This window comes from Peromyscus eremicus, chromosome 9, assembly GCF_949786415.1.
Source record: "Peromyscus eremicus chromosome 9, PerEre_H2_v1, whole genome shotgun sequence".
NCBI classification, from domain to species: domain Eukaryota; kingdom Metazoa; phylum Chordata; class Mammalia; order Rodentia; family Cricetidae; genus Peromyscus; species Peromyscus eremicus.
In genome coordinates, this window is record NC_081425.1 from 9,697,010 (window position 1) to 9,717,067 (window position 20,058).

Below are 20,058 nucleotides of genomic sequence, written 5' to 3' on the forward strand. Positions count from 1 at the left end.
AAGTAATACAACAGAAAAATTATTCCTCAGTAGACCAAGAGTTCATTTGTAATTTTAGTTTGTTGCAACTAAGAATCCCAGGATGTTCCTAGGAGTGGTAGATTCCATGGATGTTTATTCAGGAAAAAGGATTATTCTTACCCAGCTTTTAGACTGGGCATCAGATTTAGGTATGACAGTGTGAGGCTTCTTAATTAAAATCTGTGTTAACATTACTAAGATAGAAATTTCTAATTATTGCTGTTGTTATTTCCTAATAACATATGCCCCTTAGCCAGTAGGCGATGAAGGCCTTTCTCCACTGGAAGACCATATACAGACTGAACTCTGTCATATGTAAAATGATAACAAGTGTCTAGGATTTTGCTTCAGGCATAACCAAGATATGCTAATGAAACTTAGGGCATTTCTGGTGTCTGTAGTACTTGAATTCTGACTTTTCTCTCTTCTCTCTTTTGATGCCTTCATATATGTTCATTGCTTTAAAAACTGTATTTTAAAATGCTTTCCAAGTTAATATCTCAGCCAAGACATCTTTCCTGATCTCCAGGTTTGTGTCTATACTCACATTCACTTGGGCATCTAAGAGTCCTCTCCACTTGACCATATCTAAAATTGCAGTATTTATCCATATGCATTTCTGTTCAGGTCATCTAGTTTCTCAAATAAGCCCCCCAAATTCAGGCCTAATTAGTTTTCTCTCTCCCACTTGCACTGTCCAATTCTTCAGCCAATGTTGCCCAGTCCAGGAGCTTGGCTTCCCTGTCTTCCCTGTTGCCACACAGAAGCCACTCCTCTCCATCAGGTCACTGTCCTGCTTCCCATCCCCATCCTTTCCCCTAAATCTAACAATATTCTCAGGTAAGCAGAGAGATGTTTTTCTTCTTTCCTTTTTAGCTCAATTAGATCATGATCTCTGGAGGAGTCTGAAACTCTCATCACCCTTGGAAGAAAATGCTCACCCTGGTTTCCAAGGCTTCGCGTTAGCTTGCCACTACCTCTGTCTCCAACATCACCTTCTGCCAACGCCCTTCCCACTAACTCCTCCAGCCTTACCACCTTTTATTTCCAGGTACTTGGATACTTGAAGCTTTCTCTCACCTCAGGAACTTGGCACATGCTCACTGTGCTTATTCTGGAATGCACTTCTTGCTACATTTTGAATGGTTGTTCTTGTGGATTTTCCCCTTTGCCTTCTAGATAGCAGAATAAATGCCATCTCTTTATGGACACTTGCTTGACCCCTGTGTCTTCCCACCTATAACCCTTACTATGAATGATGCCGATTTTCTTCTGTGCTTTGCACGGGAAAAACCATGCAGGGAGCCAGGAGGATGTCTCCTCACCCAGCCTGTGCTCTTCGTGTGCCTTCTGGCTCCTGATTAGTATTTGTACATAGAGGAAATAAGCACCCACTCTGCCTTGACCATTTGTTTGCTGCAGCCCCTCAGGAGCCCGTTTGTCTGTTCACCTGCTTGTGTTTCTGATGTTTGACATTTACCAGGAAACCTCCTCCCTGCCTTTTTTTGGTTTCTGTGCATTATCATGGACTTCTGTTCCCCACCATTATTTTCATGAATGTTTACAGGATTGCTTAAAAACTCAGCTCTGTAAATGAATGGCAGTTTGTTGAATGCTGAAGGACATCAAATCATGAGCAAACACGCCCCCCCTTCCCCACTCACACATACACACGAAATAATTCTATGACATTAGGACAACTTTAGAATGTATATATATATATATATATATATATATATATATATATATATATACACACACACACAAAGGAAGAAATATGTATATAACAAAGGAAGAAAGACGAGTTAAATAAAGCAATCCGTCAGAAGAGAGCAAGGCCACTGGCATCTCACTCTAAAGCACGGCAGATCTTTCACATTGCCTCACCATGCTCCTTGCTGCTTTTATACTCCAAATGCCAAACCCCAAATTTCCAGTTTTGAGAATTTAGTTTTATGCTTCCTCCCTGCATTTCTCATGATTATGGCACTAAATTTAACAATCTCCTTTTAGATTATCACATGTATTTTTGTTTATCTACAAAGTCACTCAAGAATTTCAACTCAATGCCAGTTACACCGAAGGCAAGAAAAAGATACAGAGAAACTTTGCAACTTCAGTGGCAAAAAAAAAAAATCACAGAATAGTCAGAGGTTTGCAGTGTTTTATGCTGTGACCGTGACTCTGAACACATTCCAATGACAGTCATCCATAGCAGCATCAGATTCTTACAAAATTCTTCCACTTACTCTCATGTAAGTAGAGCGCTGTTAAGGTTCTAGCATCTTCATGACATGTTACTGTTCTCAAAAGAATGCCATAACATAGTTTTTGGGAGTTCGACTAACCCTTTTAACCACAGACACAATGCCTTGTCATTGCTCTACAAAGAGGAGCTCAGTGTCGTCCACATCCATCACTTCACACCGTCCTCTCACTGTGCCATGCCTCTGATTAGGAAACCAGCCAGAGAAAGCCTTCTCAGCCCCTCCACCCAAACTCCCTGGGCCAATGGTAACTAAACACTGGAGGAGCCTTAATTGCTTAGCAACCACATTCCGGCAAAAAGGAAAAACACACGAGCAGAAACAAAGACTCAACCTTGAAGAGCAAACACTCCTCAATACTCAAAATTTGGTGGTGCTGCATGCCTGTAATTCCAGCACTTAGGAGACTAGAGACAAGAAGACCATCCAAATCTGGAGAGTAGCCTGGGCTACGTAGCAATACTACATAGGGAGAAGTTGTCTCAAAAAGCATATCAAAACAAAACAAAACAAAACAAAAAGGTTTGTAGTTTCAAATTAAGAGATGTAATATCTTACTTAAATAAATTTAGGCAAAAACAACTCTCAACCACTAACAGAAATGGTTGATATATTATGTCTGGCCAACTTAATATTGCTATGATGAACAGTGTTTATTTAATCAGTCAACAAACATGCATTAATATGTAGTAACAGTAGACAAGTTGCATAAAAGTAGTGACTGAGGTCTCAGAAAATTATTAGCTCAAATATATTTATACTTAAAATTAAAAATGTGTGTGTGTGTGTGTGTGTGTGTGTGTGTGTGTGTGTGTGTATGGTGCATCTTCATGTTCCTGTGTCATGGCATGGTGCATGTGTGGATGTCAAGACAACCTCAGGGATTGGAATAATTTTCACCCTTTCTGAAATGATATTCGGCACCGTAGACAGCAGGTTAGCTGGCAGGAAAGCATCCAGGGATATCTCAGATTCCAGCTTCCCCTCACAGTGGGCGTGCTGGGGTTACAGATGTACATTCTGTACCCAGCTTTACGTGGGTTCTAAGGATCCCAATTCAGGTCCTCATGCTTTTCGCTGCCTGTTCTATGCTGCATAGGAGATATTAAATATCTTTTGTTAGTAGCAGACTGAAATTTCAAAATTATGAAATGTTCTCCTTTCCTGTTTTCTCTGAATCTAAAACTGAACCAAATACAATCCAATTCCTAGTCAGTAGAAGTAGTTCATATAGTTTATGAAATTTCCTAAAATAAAACTTACCATTTTGTATTTAATGCAATCACATTTTGATAGGGTTGCATTCCCAAAAAGAAGGGCACGTGGTACTGCCGAATGTTGGCTAAAACAGATTACTTTCAACTTGTGATTACATTGACTTTAATGCAGCCATACGCAATTGCCATATTGTTCTCTTGTAATCAAAACTGAGATGTTTTCCATACTTCATAAAGAAAATTGGGAAATTTCACAAATAATAAGAGCCAGTTTGTTGAAAACTTGAGGGTGTAAAAGTGAAGGTAAATGTTTTGAGTTACAGTATTTTATCAGGTAACATGGGTGTGAATCTCATTATGACTTCACCTTTCTGGGTGTTGTTGACCTCCCCACAGCATAACTTAGTTCAGCGGCGTTACCATCTAGAGAATATTCTCTGTCGTCGTGTAACAAATCTTGGCGACAGCCGTGCTTTGACATCCCCACTGCTGCGGTTGAACAATCACCCTTTCAACAGCGTGACACACCTGTCTCTTATTACGTTCCCAGTGCTTGTTAATCCCTTCAGAATGCCCCGATCCCTTCGGTGCCTTTGCATTCCTCTACTTCTCTGATGTACTTTTACATGGTCCATTATATTAATTCTCTCGTTTAGTCTCCATAACCTCAAAATGATTAGCAAGTTAATTGTGCAGGGATCAGAGGGCTCTCCTCACAGCGCACCTCTGTCAAATGACACAGTTTGGGCCACTTTCTTGCTAACGCTGCCAGGGACGGTCTAGAAGGAAGAGTTGAATCACATTGGCAGCACTAATCACATATCGTTATGAAGAGGCATGAATCTGTAATCCCCAAGCTGGTGCCTTGAGCAGCATGGCATCAATAAAGGACACATTCTAGACCCCTTTGTCCACTGTAACAGGCAGGGAGCAGCCAAAATACAGTAATCGTGTCTACTTGGCTATAGTCATCATTAATTTGAATATTCAATGCCCTTAATGAATCATGTCCCATTAATTTTTATTCACTCATGAAGATGGATTTTTTTTTTGGTCAGAATTGATTTCAGATGCATTGTTCAAAGCCAAATACAGAATTACTTAAAAAAAAAAAAAAAACCTCCCAATTTACTTCCATCATTTATGTCTGTAACTTTTAAAGGCACAAATGAAAGTTACTAAATAATATTATTGAAGGGAAAGCCACAGGTAAGGAATGCCTCAGCTTCAAAAATGCCTGACCCCTCCTTCCCCCACACAGACTCATGGTTAATGTGCAACCAGGGTGATTCTCTTGTTGGATTTTTCCAAGGTCAACAAAGAAATAGAATGAGAGAGAAGAGTGTGTGTTTGGTTCATAGACAGGAAAACAGACCATGAAAACTCCTAGCAGGGTGTGACCTTATTAAGATAAATGGAAAAATAACTCACAAATGCCAAGCTACGCACACAGGAAATTGCTTAATGCAAAGGCCCTCCTCCATTTGTGGCACAGAGAGTTTCCGTGAACATTTCCGGCCTCCCTTCATTACTCTTGCCCTCAGCCACTATGTCTGCCTGAGATGGGAGCATCAGAAGGGAGGGCAGTAGAGGGCTGAGAACTAAGTAAGCACAGAGTGGAGTCCGAACAGAAGGGTGATCCCTTAGTTATTTCAGTGGCACGGCTCCATGGCACTCACCCGAGAGTCTGAAGACCTGAGTTTTATCCCTTGGAAGCACATTGTGGAAGAGGACTCACTCCACAAGTTGTCCTCAGACGTCCACTCTGATATGTGTGCACCTTCCTGATTCTGTCTAAATAAATAAATAAATGTAAAAAGAATCACCACCAATGAAGACATGTTCTACAGTTGTAAGCAATTATTTTCTAATGTAAGCTTTTAATCAAGTAGGAATATTGTTTAGTTGTAAGTTTCAAAGTATTTTACTGTTTCATTTCCTTAATTTGACCCCAAATTTAAAGAAGAAATCCACCCCTTGGGTCTCCTGGCCCTTTGGAGTCCATATATTTAGTTCCCAAACCTTGTAGTTATTAAACACACTGTTTTCCCGTAATGTGACTGTTTCCTAAATAATTTACAAATTCATCTTCAATACTTTTTTTCATTCATACTTAGAACATGACTTCTCTCTGATACTAACGCATAGTTTTTAGTGTGTTCTCTAGCATAACGTAGGAAGTAGAACAATGCTTTGCTTGGCATAACTGGTAGCTAATGATTCTGTGTGATGATCTCTGTAAACAAGGCAGATTCTTCTGAGGGGATTGCTGTAACATTGGCCACTGTTGGTTATGTGATCCACTAGAGCATTGCCAGTCACACCTTACACACTTGCCACTGCAGGATCTGTGAGGGCTTTATGATGCTGTTTTTCCCTACGTATTTGTGTATCAGAATCATAACATCAGAAGTATCAGAATCTGGTTTTATGTGTTCTTGGATCTAATCTGGTTAAAAGTAATGACAATGGGAACAACCCAGGACCAGGGGAGTTGTTGACTGCCAAGAGCCATCTCAAAGACCTGACTTACATAATGAGTGGTTTGAAAAAGCTAAAGTAGCCATGGTTACCAGCCTGAGCCACACATGAAAGTTACATGGAGATCTCTGCAAAAGTACCAACATTCAGTTGTCATCTGAGATGGGACCTGATCAGAGATTGTTTTGTTTGTCTTGGTTTCCTTAAAAGCATTCGATGTGAGTACAGACTGGGAATTTGAGTCTGTTTTTCTGTAACTGAAGGACAGCTTGGTGACCTTTTGGTAAAGTCTTCAACTGTCGAATCCCCCCACCTACTGCCGATAGTCTGAAGGGTCGTTTTTCATGTTCTCTTCTTTGTTTTGCTCTCTGTGCTGTTGATGGAGATGCTAACAGTTTGGGTTGGACTCAGAAAATCAATATCTGTTCTCCTATCAGATAGTGTCTGAAGACCCTGTTGACATGACCCTTTTGTACAAATTATTTCAAATTAACTTTCTTAAATGTCACAGTGATTCTGAAATCTGTATTCTTACATTTTATCTTAGGATATCTGTTTATATTTGGGTTAGTCACTGAGATAGTTTCTTTGACTGCCAAAACAATGCTTGCTCTGTTTCCCAGAAGTCACCTCCTTCAAGTCCTAGACATCCCTTTAATTCTAATATAAGATTTTGTAATAAATGTACTATTGAAATTTGTAATTTTATAGGCTATGTGTATTATTAGATATAAGTCTTATTTCATAAAAAATAAGGTCATGTCTTGAATGCATTTTTGAAAGTCATATTTCCTACCATTTAAACATTTTATGTACCTAGACTCCAAGTCTGAAGTAGACCCTGTTAGTGAAAATATCTTTCTTGTCCAGAAAATAGTCACATTACATTGATTCTTATTTCCCCCCTAAATCTTCGGGTGTATTTATCCTTTTATTTATTTATTTATTCATTTGTGTAACAGTCTCCTCTCCCCTTTGATTTTATAGACCTTCCTTGCTTTTCATCATTATAATTTAAAAGTGGTCCTTGTCTGGCCCACAGACCAAATATTGATTAGCTTTTGTTATACCACAAATTGCTCAGAAATTCTGTGGCTTAAAACAAAGAATTTTTATAACCACTTCTCCTGCTTCTCCAAAGGCTGGTTCATGCTGCAGGGGTCTAGGCTGGCCTCCACTTGTGCTAGCCTGAGGGCTGGCTGATGCTGCAGGGTCTAGCCTGGGCTCCACTTGTGCTAGCCCGAGGGCTGGCTGATGCTGCAGGGGTCTAGGCTGGGCTCCATTCTGCAGCATGGCTTTTCATTATCTACAGGTCAATAGAATGTAGGTGGCAGAGGTTGGAAGGGCTGGAGTGGTCGCCTTGCCCATACCTCTTCTCCTTCGAGGAATAAGGAGCCACCTGGAGTGTTTTCCTCTTAAATATGGCAGAGTCATAAAAAGAGCAAGTGGGAGCAGGACATTTAAAGTGTTCCCTCAGAAACTATGCACTCCCACCCACAGGCAATTAGTCAAAGCAGATTTCAAAGTCAAACTTGAGTCAGAGGATAAACACACTCTACTGCACTCTAATGTTGGCACAGAGGCATGGAAGGGGTGGAATTGGCCCGTCAGCCTGTCACAGGGGACTGCCCCTCACTCTGCTCACAGTTGACCTGTTAAATGACTTTCACGAACTAAAATTGCCTTCAGTATTCCTTAGTCTCAGTCTTATTGAGTCGTTAATGAGGCAGATTCTGCTTCCCCTTCCTTATGTAGTATTTATTTTCTTTATGACTAATTTTTCCCCTTTGTATTTGTAAAGTTAAGAGTTGATGCAGTTTGGACATCTGGTTTAAAGCCTTAGTTACCTAACATGCGTTTTTTTTAACAAATGGTTTCTTTTTGTCTTCTGTTGGACAAGATTGCAAGAGACATATGACACTCCTCTGCCCTTTTAAGGTTAGGCATGTGTGGCCAACGACATCTTAAGAATAAAAATCAAGCAGACACGTCTCATGCCTGATATGGGAAGAAGACTTTAATTGGGAATTCTGCCCCACCCCCAGCACTCACTCCTGTGTCCTGCGATTGTGGGAATGAATGTCGCTATAGAGGTGCAATGCCAAACCGTTGTGTACAACGCCAGTTCCCTGAACCATGGCTGAAGTCCAAAGCCAAGTGACATAAGCAAAGAATAAAACTTTTAAAGACACTAAGGTTTTGATGTTTTCTTCTTAGTGTTGACTTTAACCTATTGTGAATAATCACTCTTTTCCCTAAACTGAGGTAAAGGGAAATATAATATATAAATAAATGCAACTAAATGAATAGTACAGATCCGCAAAAGGAAAACCGTGATAGGAGAATATGACTGATTTTCAAAGATCCCGAGTCCCCCTTTGTGTTCATTGTTTGCACTTGAAATTCTTGTCTTTAGACCAGATCCCATGCTGGCGCTAGATCTGGCCAAGTAGGAGAAAAATGAGTGTGCAAAGCAGTGCCCTAAAAGGCCAGCAGAGGGTGTCCTTAGCGAGTTTCCCCTTTGTGCTTGCTTGCCTTGCACCTGGCTGACCTGAGGAGCAGAGCATCGCTGGATAGGGAGGGGGGTCTTTGTAGGAGTTGTCTGCCTTTGCCTTTGTTTCCCAGCAGCCTGACCTAACCTTGGGCTGGAATTTAATATACTTCTCCTACAGCTCTCTCCATTGATTTGCCTGCCCTGAAAATTTGACTTTGCTCCTATTTTTGTATCTTGCAAAGTGTAAGTTTGAGACAGATGGATAGATAGTAGATTCCAGGGCTTTTGGCAGGGAAGTGTCCTAATTCATGAAATATTTATGAAAAAATTCTTAAGTTAGTCTTAAGTCCCTTCAGCATCATTCCGTGTTTTTGTGTGTGACCTATTGTACCTTTGAGAAAGAATTTGAATGTTGGATATATTACACCTTAAAATGTTGCCCAGAATTATCTCAAAGTTTTCAAATGCTAAGACATTACTATAAATTCTAATATTTGCCTTAATATGAGTGTCACTTGGTGAATTCTTTTCTTTAAAGATAGGCTCTTATCATGTAGCTCTGGCATGGTGTGGAACTTGCTATCCAGGCCAGGCTTGCCTCAAACTCATCTATCTCTCTCAAGTGCTGGGAGGATGGTGTGTGCTCTCGTGCCTATCTTTACCTAGTGAATTCTTAAATATCAGTAGAATACTGCATGAGCTGTTATTCCACTTGCTGTTACATTGTAAGATGCTCCCATGAGGTAGCCTGTGTTTGTGCATGCTAATTTCCCACCTAGCTATCTTCTTTGCTGTGTTTTCCAGAGGTTTCTGGCTCAGCACTCTTGCCTGCTTCTTGTGAAGTCTAGAACTCAGCAAGTCTTGGGAGAACCATCCCATCCCATTGAGGTCACCAACATCACTGTCTTGTTTTACCACCATCAAAACAATCACTGAAGGCTCTGCTGGGTTCACCCCTTCCATAGTGGTCTACACCAGGGTTTTTTGGCTCTCATAATTATTAAATTTCTCCAAGTGAAAGGATACGATTGCGTGCTATCAGTTCACTTCTTCATGGACTTCTCATGTCTAATGTATTTGGTGTTAGTTTTGGTTGCTTGTGTATCAATATGAGGTGTAAAATAAATGACTTTTTTTTTTTTTTTTTTTTTTTTTTTTTTTAGTTTTTCGAGACAGAGTTTCTCTGTGTAGCTTTGTGCCTTTCCTGGAACTCACTTGGTAGCCCAGGCTGGCCTCGAACTCACAGAGATCCGCCTGGCTCTGCCTCCCGAGTGCTGGGATTAAAGGCGTGCGCCACCACTGCCCGGCAATAAATGACTTTTGTATTTCATTTGCTTTTCTTCTTGCTCTTTGGGAACGTGTTGGTATCCATGAACTGTTTTGCCATCTTTGTATTTAGTATGAGAGATTTCATTTCACACTGTGACAGGGCAAGGCAGTGCAGAGGCTCCTCCATCTTGTATTCTTCTTGAGGCCATTTCAGGTTTAACTAAGAATCTGAACTCCTTGATGGAGCAGCCTGAGGAAAATCACACAACTCTATTCCGGGAACCCGAGGTCAAGATGCCCTAGCTAACTTATCCTTGCTTCTGTTAAATGGCTTGCTTGCACAGAACACCCCCTCCAGCTAAGGGCTAATCTTAGCTTCTGTCAAACTGCTTGTTTATGTGAAGTCCCACCCTGCAGCTGCGGAGAACGATGCCAGGATGTGGTTTCTGCCTTCAAAAACCCTGTGCTCTGGACATTCGTACTACACTGAGGTCTGTGTACCTGGAAGTGGTCCCAGCCAGCTGTAATAAAGACTCTCATCTGGTTGTAAACTGTACCTGAGTAGTCATGTCTGATGGACTTCCTGTAACAAAAAACTTTTTTTTTTTTTTTTAAACATTAAGATTAGGATAAAAATGGTACATGTTGAGCTTTGCAGCCATGAATTATTATTAACAAAATCACTTTCAGAAGTAAAAATAACAATAAAAACAGTTTCTATACACCCCTAAAATGTATAGATATTTTATCAATACTAGTTTTCATTTTAACTAAATTCTATAGTGCCTTGCACAGCTTGGTGTCAATGCAGTGGAAACAACTCTCATGCTGCAGATGGGCCTTGGTGTGTGTGTGTGGTAAAGGCGGTGAGCCTGTGGAGACCGTAAGTATAAATCAGGGTTTGGGTGCCTTTTCTGATGCTGTTTTGCAAACATTCTCTGAGGCATTTGAACTTGCTCAGTTTCTGCAGAAGGGAACATGCTTTCAAGTCCTGATGCTCTTTCCTTGCTATGCTCAGCTTTCACCACAGTAGCAGAGTTTACTGCTCAAGCCCTGGATGTCAGTTCATTAACTGAAGCCTCAGATTCACCAGATTTAATAAGAAGCCAGCATTTACATCCTACACCACCTTCAAACGTAGTTTCTTCCAATCATGTGTTTGTTGTTGTTGTTGTTGTTGCTTTTTTTTTAAATCTTTGCAGAAAATAATTAATGGAGCTTTGATTCATTAATATGAACCAAATTATTGAGTTTGTACCATTAACAAGGTAGAAAAGATAAATTACTAATATTCTTTTCATGTAATAATTTTTTAAATGTTTTTCTGATAACTATGATTAAATAATGTGAGAAAAAATAGTTTCTGAGAAATAGGAGCCACACATTTATGAAGATTTGCTGTGTCAAATGTGCCATTTTGACTCACTTTTTTGGTATTATCACAAAATGTTTTGTTTTAAGACATCATCATACAACCAAAATTATGGTATCTCTTTTTCCTGTAACAACAACTTTTACAAGTGACACTACACTGACTAAGCATGTTGTATTTATGTATTTGAACACACAGACACACACACATATATATATATATATACACACATATAGATAAACACATATACATATAAGAATAATTAATGGAAAAAGGGCCTATGAATTTGAAAGTGTTCAAGGAGGGGTGTGTGGGAGAGTTGGGATGGAGAAGAGGGAAGGGTTAGATGTTGTAATTATATTAAAATTTCAAAAAAAGATAAAGAATAATTTTTAAAAGTTCCAAATACATGTGCAAAATACTTAAATACACTCTAATTAATTTAGTATGTATTTCTATATATGAATGAATGCATATACAGGGATACACACAACTAATAAAAATATAAGAACTATTCCATTAAAACCCTAATGGTAGAAACTAGAACTTTAAGGACCTGACATCTTGTCCCTGTTTTGATGAATGGTGGATTTCATTGTGTGGTCCTTTTTAGAAGCGGTTTGAGCTTTTACTTGATAGTCACAATGCTTGAAACCTTACGAGTGAATTAGGTTTTACAAAGCCTATGTATTTATTGGACTTTAACAAAATTGCATGATTCTGTACGTCTTGGGCATCAGCAGGAAGCGACCCTTGGGAGAGAAGGCATCACAGCTGGGAATAATTAAGCCTGATTAGTTTGCTGCTGAGAAGAATCAAACTGGAAAGAAACTTGTCTTGGCATGGGGGAGGGAAATTCCAAGCTGCATTCCCCAGCTTGTCCCAGTAGATTCCACTTCTCCAAGGGGCTGGGGGAGAATGAGAGTGTCAAATGCTTGGAAGTTTTCTCTGCTTATTTAATGCCTGCATAATCGCTGCACTGGGCCCCTCTGGTATTTGTTAGAAGCTCAGGAAAATTGACCCGATTTTTCTTTGCATATACTTTGAAACTTTTTCATATATCCTAAGGATTCCTTCATATTTTCATTTGATTTTATATAGAAAATGTTGATAGCTTAATAATTTCTATTCACTTCACATAGATTAGGATAGCTGAGGTTTCTGAGAACTTGGCATACAAATATTAGTTCCTTTAAAAAACTTTCATATCATAGGGCATAAGATTGGCTTGAATTATCCTTTAGAAGCTTTCTAAGAGGGCAGTGGGAATTTAAACAAGTGATATGCACACATATCATCCATCATTCCTGAAGCTGCCATCCTCGATAAAGAGTTGGTGTCTAAAGAGCCAGATACACTGTGCTTAATAAAGCAAAGTCAATGAAATAAAGTGATAATTGAATGCATAGTTGTTATTGGCTTCTTTTTTATATTTGAGTTACAGATATTAACTGAAAACATTTCTTTCAAATAGGATGTTAGATTACTAACAAATTACGCATATAAATTAAACATGACGCTGTTCTAGACTTTTAAAAATCTATCAGATTGCTTATTTTCAGTTCTCTTGTCAGTGGGTGCTCACATTTGTTGCTTTATTATAGATGCCCTAGTTAGCATATTAAACCTTCTGCAGTAGAAACAGTGTGACTCGGTAATATGAGGTTATAGGCAATAATGATAAGAATTTGATTTTTCCCTCTAAGCAAGTAAGTTATTTTTATTTTATTTTGTTATTTAAAATTTTTGTTTTATTTATGTGTGTGTGTGGTGGTTTGCAAAAACTCTCCCAGAGACCAGAGCTTGCAGCTCTCACCTTCGGCTCCTATGATCGCTCATCTTCACACTCAGGGCTTTCTATAATATCTGCTCTGTAGCTGGAGTTTTCCTGCCTGGCCCACAGTCTGGATAAATCTCTCTCACCTACCAGTCCCACAGCCACTCAGACCCAACCAAATAAACACAGAGACTTATACTGGTTACAAACTGTATGGCCGTGGCAGGCTTCTTGCTAACTGTTCTTACAGCTTAAATTAATCCATTTCCATAAATCTATACTTTGCCACATGGCTCGTGGCTTACCGGCATCTTCACATGCTGTTTGTCATTGTGGCGGCTGGCAGTGTCTCTCTGACTCAGCCTTCCACTTCCTAGCTTTATTCTCCTCCTTGCCCCGCCTATACTTCCTGCCTAGCCAACGGCCAATCAGTGTTTTATTGATTAATCAGCAACACATTTGCCATACATCCCACAGCACTGCTCTTTGCTGCTCTCTGGATCTGGTATTCAGCCATCTTGTGCCTGGGTGGGTCTGTGGCTAAAAGACCCGCAAGCTCCTCTGTTTGTCATTTTTCTTTCTTCCTAAAATGACTTTCATTTTCATTTGTGTGTGTGTGTGTGTGTGTGTGTGTGTGTGTGTGTGTGTGTGTATGCTCACATGTGGGTGAGTGGCTGTAGAGGACAGAGGAAGGAACTGGACCTCTTGAATCTGGAGTTAGAGGCATTTATACTGCAATCTGCACGACATTCTCCATAATAGTACAGCAAGTACTTTTTTTTTTTTTTTTTTTCCAGACAGGGTGTCTCTGTGTAGTTTTGGTGCCTGTCCTAGATCTTGCTCTGTAGCCCAGGCTGGCCTCAAACTCACAGAGATCCGCCTGGCTCTGCCTCCTGAGTGCTGGGATTAAAGGCGTGTGCTACTGCTGCCCGGCAAGTACACTTAACTGCTAAGCCATCTCTCCATCTCGCTAGCCCCTGCTCCGTTGTTGTTCTTCATGCCAGCAGCTCAGCCAGCTCAACCCACAGGAAAGGTCAGAGTTGACGAGGGAAAACCATTTGGGAGAAGCTTTCATTGGCACCCAATATTGTAACATCAGGGATAGTATACAGGAAGGAAGACTAGAGTGGCTAAAAAGACCAAAAAGACTCTCAGGCTGCTTACACAGCTGGAATAAACGGCCATGGCTCGGATGTGTCCAGTTTCCATTTCCGCTATCACAGCCTTGCGTGACTGTGGTGTCTCCATCCCTCCAATCATGAACTTTTGCTAAGTCACCTGGGAAATGCTCCCCTGGGTCTCGGTGAGAATCAATCACTTCAAGAAGGGTGGGGTCATGAAGGGGTCACTGAAGTTTTTCAAGGCAGGTGGTCTCTCCCAGGAGTTGATTACAAGCTCTCTGGGGCCGCCTTGACTGGACCAAGGCCTCCTGTAGCAGAAGTGGCTTCAGTAGTGACAATGATTTCGATGGTCTTCGTAGCTAGTTTTGGGGCAGCTTTGATGTCAGTCCAGCTAGGTTTCTGCTCAAGACAACCAGGCATAAGGAAATGATATGACAATTGTCTATCAGATGGCCAACTTAAGGTCACTTAAAAGGGAAAACATCGAAAGGGGATTAGAATAAATATCCATCATGGAATTAACATTCCCAACAGGACTTAAAAGTGCCTAGCTCCTAGCTGAAGATCCTAAAGAAGTGTTGGTCCTTCTGATCTGACAGGCCTACTTACCTATCATCCTGCTACAGTGATGCACTTTTTGGTCCTCATGCCTCCCTACAAAAGGGACAGGAAAATTTGCCTTGGACTTGGCCTGGGATTGTAGTGTGCCATGGAGAATGTTTAGCATCTCCAGTGCTCACTTAGTATGTGGCAAGAGCATCCCACTCATGTTCCAAAGTCACCAAAGGAGCAGATCTGTATCAGCTAAAATCCACATGCTAGAGCAACACCCATCTGCTCTTTTCCTGTAAAGAACACTGGGTCTTTAACTCATCACTGGAGAGAAAACACATTGAAGTGACTGCTTTTTCTTACTTTGCTGTTGTGTGTGACTGAAGACAATGCAGTCCGGTCTGCTCTCATGATGAATGGTGGGGATTGACTTGCCCACTGCCCACATCTAGGGAGTGTGAAAGTCAACATCAGTCACCAGCCATCTGTGAGCACATGAGCCATGGATCCTCCAAGCCAGCCTTTATCAGTAAGACTGTCAGCATGTCAATCATTCTAACACTTGACTTTGTCTTATCTGATCTTGGAAAGGAAAAAAGGACACTGTTCATAGGCCCACTGCCACCTATTCATATAACGCCACCGCACAGAAGTACTGAGTCCATGACTATGTGTCTTCCAGGCTTCATTTCCTGCATGGCACACTTCCTGAGTGTATTAACCCAGACCCTGGAGCTCAAAGTAACACTGCTGTACTGAACTTTCTAAAGTCAGCTAGGCAGGTATGTGCTGACGCCGGCACCATTTCCATCTCACTGTACAGCAGTGGTTTTTGTATTTTTCCTGTACCTTTGACTGTAACAGGTCAAGGTTCCATAACAGGGGTATCTGCCCTGTAACCCCATGTCAAGCTCTCTAATTGTGTCACCGACAGCCAGTCTCAGTCCCGTACTGCCGTGTGTGCTCTGCACACAGTGAAAACGAACCCTTCAGTGTTAGTTGGAAAGAAGTGTTCTCTTTGAAGCACCAAACCACATTTTTTTTTTAAAGGAAGAGAGTCTTTATTTTGTGGGATAATGGAGGTGTCATAACATGGAACATTATCAGATCTTTTTTGTCAGTGACTTCAAACGCTAAACACATTACCACATATACCTTGAAGTTGAAACTTCTTGTTTTAAAATGCTCTTGATGGCAGTGTGACATGACAGAGGTGTACTAGCCTCTGAAAAGAATTAAGTCAGCAATTTATTCCCCTCCACCTTTTCCTAGCACCCTCCAGCTCTACTCTGCTGTCATGTTTCTTCTTTAGCTAATACAATTTCCACTACTTCTGAAGCTAGGCGAGTAATCTAAAGAATATAAAAGCAATATCATTAAAGTGTCAGTAGGTATTTATTATGTTAATTCCCCACCCAGTTCTAAGTGGTTGGCTCCATTTTCATACATATCTGCATGTCCTGCTGTTTACAAAAAGACCTTTGCAGCTTTGCCCAAGTGCTGTCAACTGAGCATTGGGCAGTAGGGTGCTGATGATGGGAGGGACATGGGGATCACAGAGCTCCTCTGACAACACTACACGAATGATTTCTTACTTTTTAACTACAGGCTTTGCAACTTAACTGTGACTTAGTTACTGTCTTAGGTCCTTCATGTTCATTAAACATGAGAAGATTTGGACTATTTGATTGGAGTTGCTGTGTAGTGTTTTAATTTGGATGGGAATTTAGTTCAACAGACATTCTTTGAGCATCAATTGTGAGTAATAACAGTAAATATGCACACAGTGAACTGTGTTAGAAGTTGTCTAATTGTTTCTGTATATCAAGTCATATCAATCTTTATAGCAGTGCTATGGGACAATAATATTTTTTACTAATATACCCATTTACACACGAAGAAATTTAGACTCAGAGGGCAGTGCAACCTGAGTAACATGCTTGGTGAGAGGTGGACTTAGGTTTGAATGTTTACATTTGACTCAAACTGGCTAATAGGATTAATGTTGAAAGAAATGGCCCCACGCTGCCTGGTCCCCTTCACTGAGTTCATCAGAAGTGCTGCCAGCATGTGTGACAAACTGCCCTACAAAGTCAGGGGCATCAGACTGCTACCTGGGGATGAAAGGCCTTGGACATAGCCAAGAATGAGATGCCAGGTTTGACGCACATGCAGCAAGCCACTGAAGGGTGGTCACATTGCTGGCTGCCTTCACATGACTGTGGAGGCTGCTATCCTCATAAAGACTCTCATGGCCCTGAATTCTGAGGTGCAGTGACCCAGCTGCAACATCTCTATTCAGGACCAAAGCTGTGGCTGCCATTGTCAAGGCTAGCCTTCCACTGTATGCCTGGAAGGATGAAACAGATGAGGAGTATCTGTAGTACATTGAGCAGACATTGCACCTCAAAGATGGACCCCTCAACATAATTCTGGATGATGGTGGTGACTCTACTAACCTCATTCACACCAAATACCCACAGCTTCTGTCAGGCATCTGAGGCATCTCTGAGGAGACCACAGTTGGGGTCCACAACCTCTACCAGATGATGGTCAATTGGATACTGAAGATGCCTGCAATCAGCATCAACCATTCCATTACCAACAGAAAGTCTGACAACCACTATGGTTTCTGGGAGTTCCTGATAGATGGTATCAAACTGGCCATAGATATGATCATTGTGAGCAAGGTGGCAGTGGTAGCAGACCATGGTGATGTGGGCAAGGGCTATGCCCAGGCCCTGAAGGGTTCCAGGACTCGAGTCACTCTTACCAAGATTGACCCCATCAATGCACTGCAAGCTTCCATGGAGAGCTATTAGGTGGCCACTATGGACAAGACCTGTAAGGAGGGCAACATCTTTGTCACCACCACAGGCTCTGTTGATATCATTCTTGGCTCTAACTTTAAACAGATGAAGAATGATGCCGTTGTGTGTAACACTGGACACTTCAAAGTGAAGATCAGTGTGAAGTGGCTCAATGAGAATGTTGTAGAGAAGGTGAACATCAAGCCCTGGGTGGACTGCTCCTGGCTGAAGAGTGGGCACAGCATCATCCTGCTGGCTGAAGGCTGGCCGGTCAACCTGGGCTGTGCCATGGGCCACCCTAGCTTCATGATGAGCAACTCCTTCACAGACCAGGTGATGGCAAAGATTAAGCTGTGGACCCACTCAGATAAACACCCACTGGGGTTCACTTTCTACCAAGGAAGCTGGATGAGGCAGAGGCCGAAGCCCACCTGGGCAAGCTGAATGTGAAGCTGATTAAGTTGACTGAGGAGCAGGCCCCATACCTGATCATATCCAGTGATGGTCCCTTCAAGCCAGATCGTTACTGCTACTGAGAGCCAGGACTGCCCTTCACCTTCCAACCACCATCCTTATTCCAGGCCCCACCTCTCTTTCCCAAGAGCAAATGTCACCAACTTTGCAGTGGCTTTGCCAGTGTTTGCTCCAGTGGGGCTGGTCACTCTGTGTTTGGCCTCTGTTGTATCCCTGTGGTGTGGCTAGGGGAACCGAGAGTTCCCAGTCAAGAGATGCATGAGAGCCATCCACAGGGGACATGAGCTTGGGAATAGTGGAAGTCCTGAGGCTGGATGTTGCTAGTGGTGGTCACAAGCCCATGTTTACCATCCAGGCCTTCATTTGGTCTTTATATCCATGTGCTTGGTTTACAGATCTGCTGGATTCTCAGTCTGGGAACTGAGAAGGAGCTGGGCCAAAGGGCAGGAACTATTGGAGTTTGAAGGTTCCTCAGAGCTTGGCTTATTTACTCTTGGCCTGTCTTTTCAATCTCAGAATACTGAAGTTGGTACCTTTGGTCCCTATTTCACAGGGGTTAGAGTAGATTAAGAGATAATCAAGAAAGGACAAGTGACAGCTAGAGATTGAAAGGGCCAGAAAAACAAATAGACAAAGGTCTGTCATGATTGTGTAATTGATGGTTCCTATCACAAGCCTGGGTCACAAAGAGATTCATTTGGTTTCTAATGTTTATACAATGTTTAGAATGTCAACAAAGGATGGTGGATTAAATAAAATTTCTAGTGCCTAAAGAAAAAAAAATACCAAGACCTTCAAGATTCATTTCAAAGCAGTTTTATCTGTATAACAAAGGTAAGAAACATCTGAAATTTCTGGAGAGTGCCTCTAATTATGAGTAATTGCTTTCCATGTGTTACCATTTTTATCCACATTTTAATTTCCCCCATTCTCTAATAAATAATGTTACTTCTTATGTAGGTATAAACAAATATTACAGAAATAGAATGTGTAGGCTTATCACAGGACAGTATAACATTTCTGTATTTTAATTTATAAGTGATTAAAATCTATTAATAGTGACCTAGTTCTGTTGGAAAAGAAGCTTTATAAACTAGTTGCTATTCAAACCAATCAAGACATGCAATGATTTGATATCCTTTAAACACATTCATGAAATCCATTTGAATTTTATCACTAAGAGTGTGTTCATGTGCATTATATTCTTACTTTTAGTCACTTAGACTTGTCTAAACATCTTAAACTAGTATTTATCAGTATGTCACAATTAGCCAGGTCACAGGCAAGCCTCAGGCATTATTCTTTATGATAGATGCCAACTCAGAGGAAGAACTCATCTATAGACTTTCTGCTCTGCTTGCTTATTAATAAGGCTTTGAAAATTATAACCATCACATACCCCAGGAAATAATTTAGATACATAGACTTACCCAACTGTCTTCTTGAAATAGTTGTTTACATCTGGACTATTTTCTGAAGGTGTCAAAAGAATGAGATTATTTTTTCACTTAATTTATTCTAAACTGAGAGATAACTTAGAAATTAAAGCAGGAAAAGTATCTTTTCCTCTCAACAAACAAACAAAACAGACCATGGAAGGCATTTACTGTTTCGCTATTTCATACTGCTGTGTTGATCTGAATAAATGCCCTACATTTTTGTTTTAAAATACGATTTTTTTTTTTAATGGTTAACATCCTCAAAACTGTTGGTTTGTATGACATTGGGTTCCTTGCTGGAGATTTGGAGGAAAAGAAAATGATCTGTATTCTCTCTTTCCTATTTTTAAAGTCAGGTTTACAATGGATATAAACTTTCTAATGATCTTGCAAAGAATTAACATCAATGCATGTTGGTAATTATGTTAAAACCTTTTAGCTTTCTGATACAATTGCAATAATTATCTGAGAAAATCAAAAGAGTAAGCTTGTATATCGTAGAATTGTGAAGGGTTTTTAAATAATCCTGAAGGAGAATAAGTAGCATTGTGGAAGGGAGCTCACTTATTTAGAACTTTGGCACCTGGGGCTGAGTCCCCAACTTCTAGGAGTCAGCTGAATGGCTCTGCAAGAGCCATCCAAATTCTTCCAACTCGGTCACCTCACTTATCAAAGTAAAAGGCTGAAATAGGGAGATAATGAACCGTGTCTTTCTGGTCTCGTTTCCATCCATTGCTCTGATTTTACAGAGATCCTTGTAATCT

The 20,058-nt window shown here is 40.8% G+C and overlaps 1 pseudogene; it reads left to right on the plus strand.

Annotated features, from left to right (window-relative positions):
- The first annotated feature begins 16,639 nt into the window (after positions 1-16,639).
- On the plus strand, positions 16,640-17,917 carry LOC131919956 (adenosylhomocysteinase-like; annotated as a pseudogene).
- Positions 17,918-20,058: the final 2,141 nt, after the last annotated feature.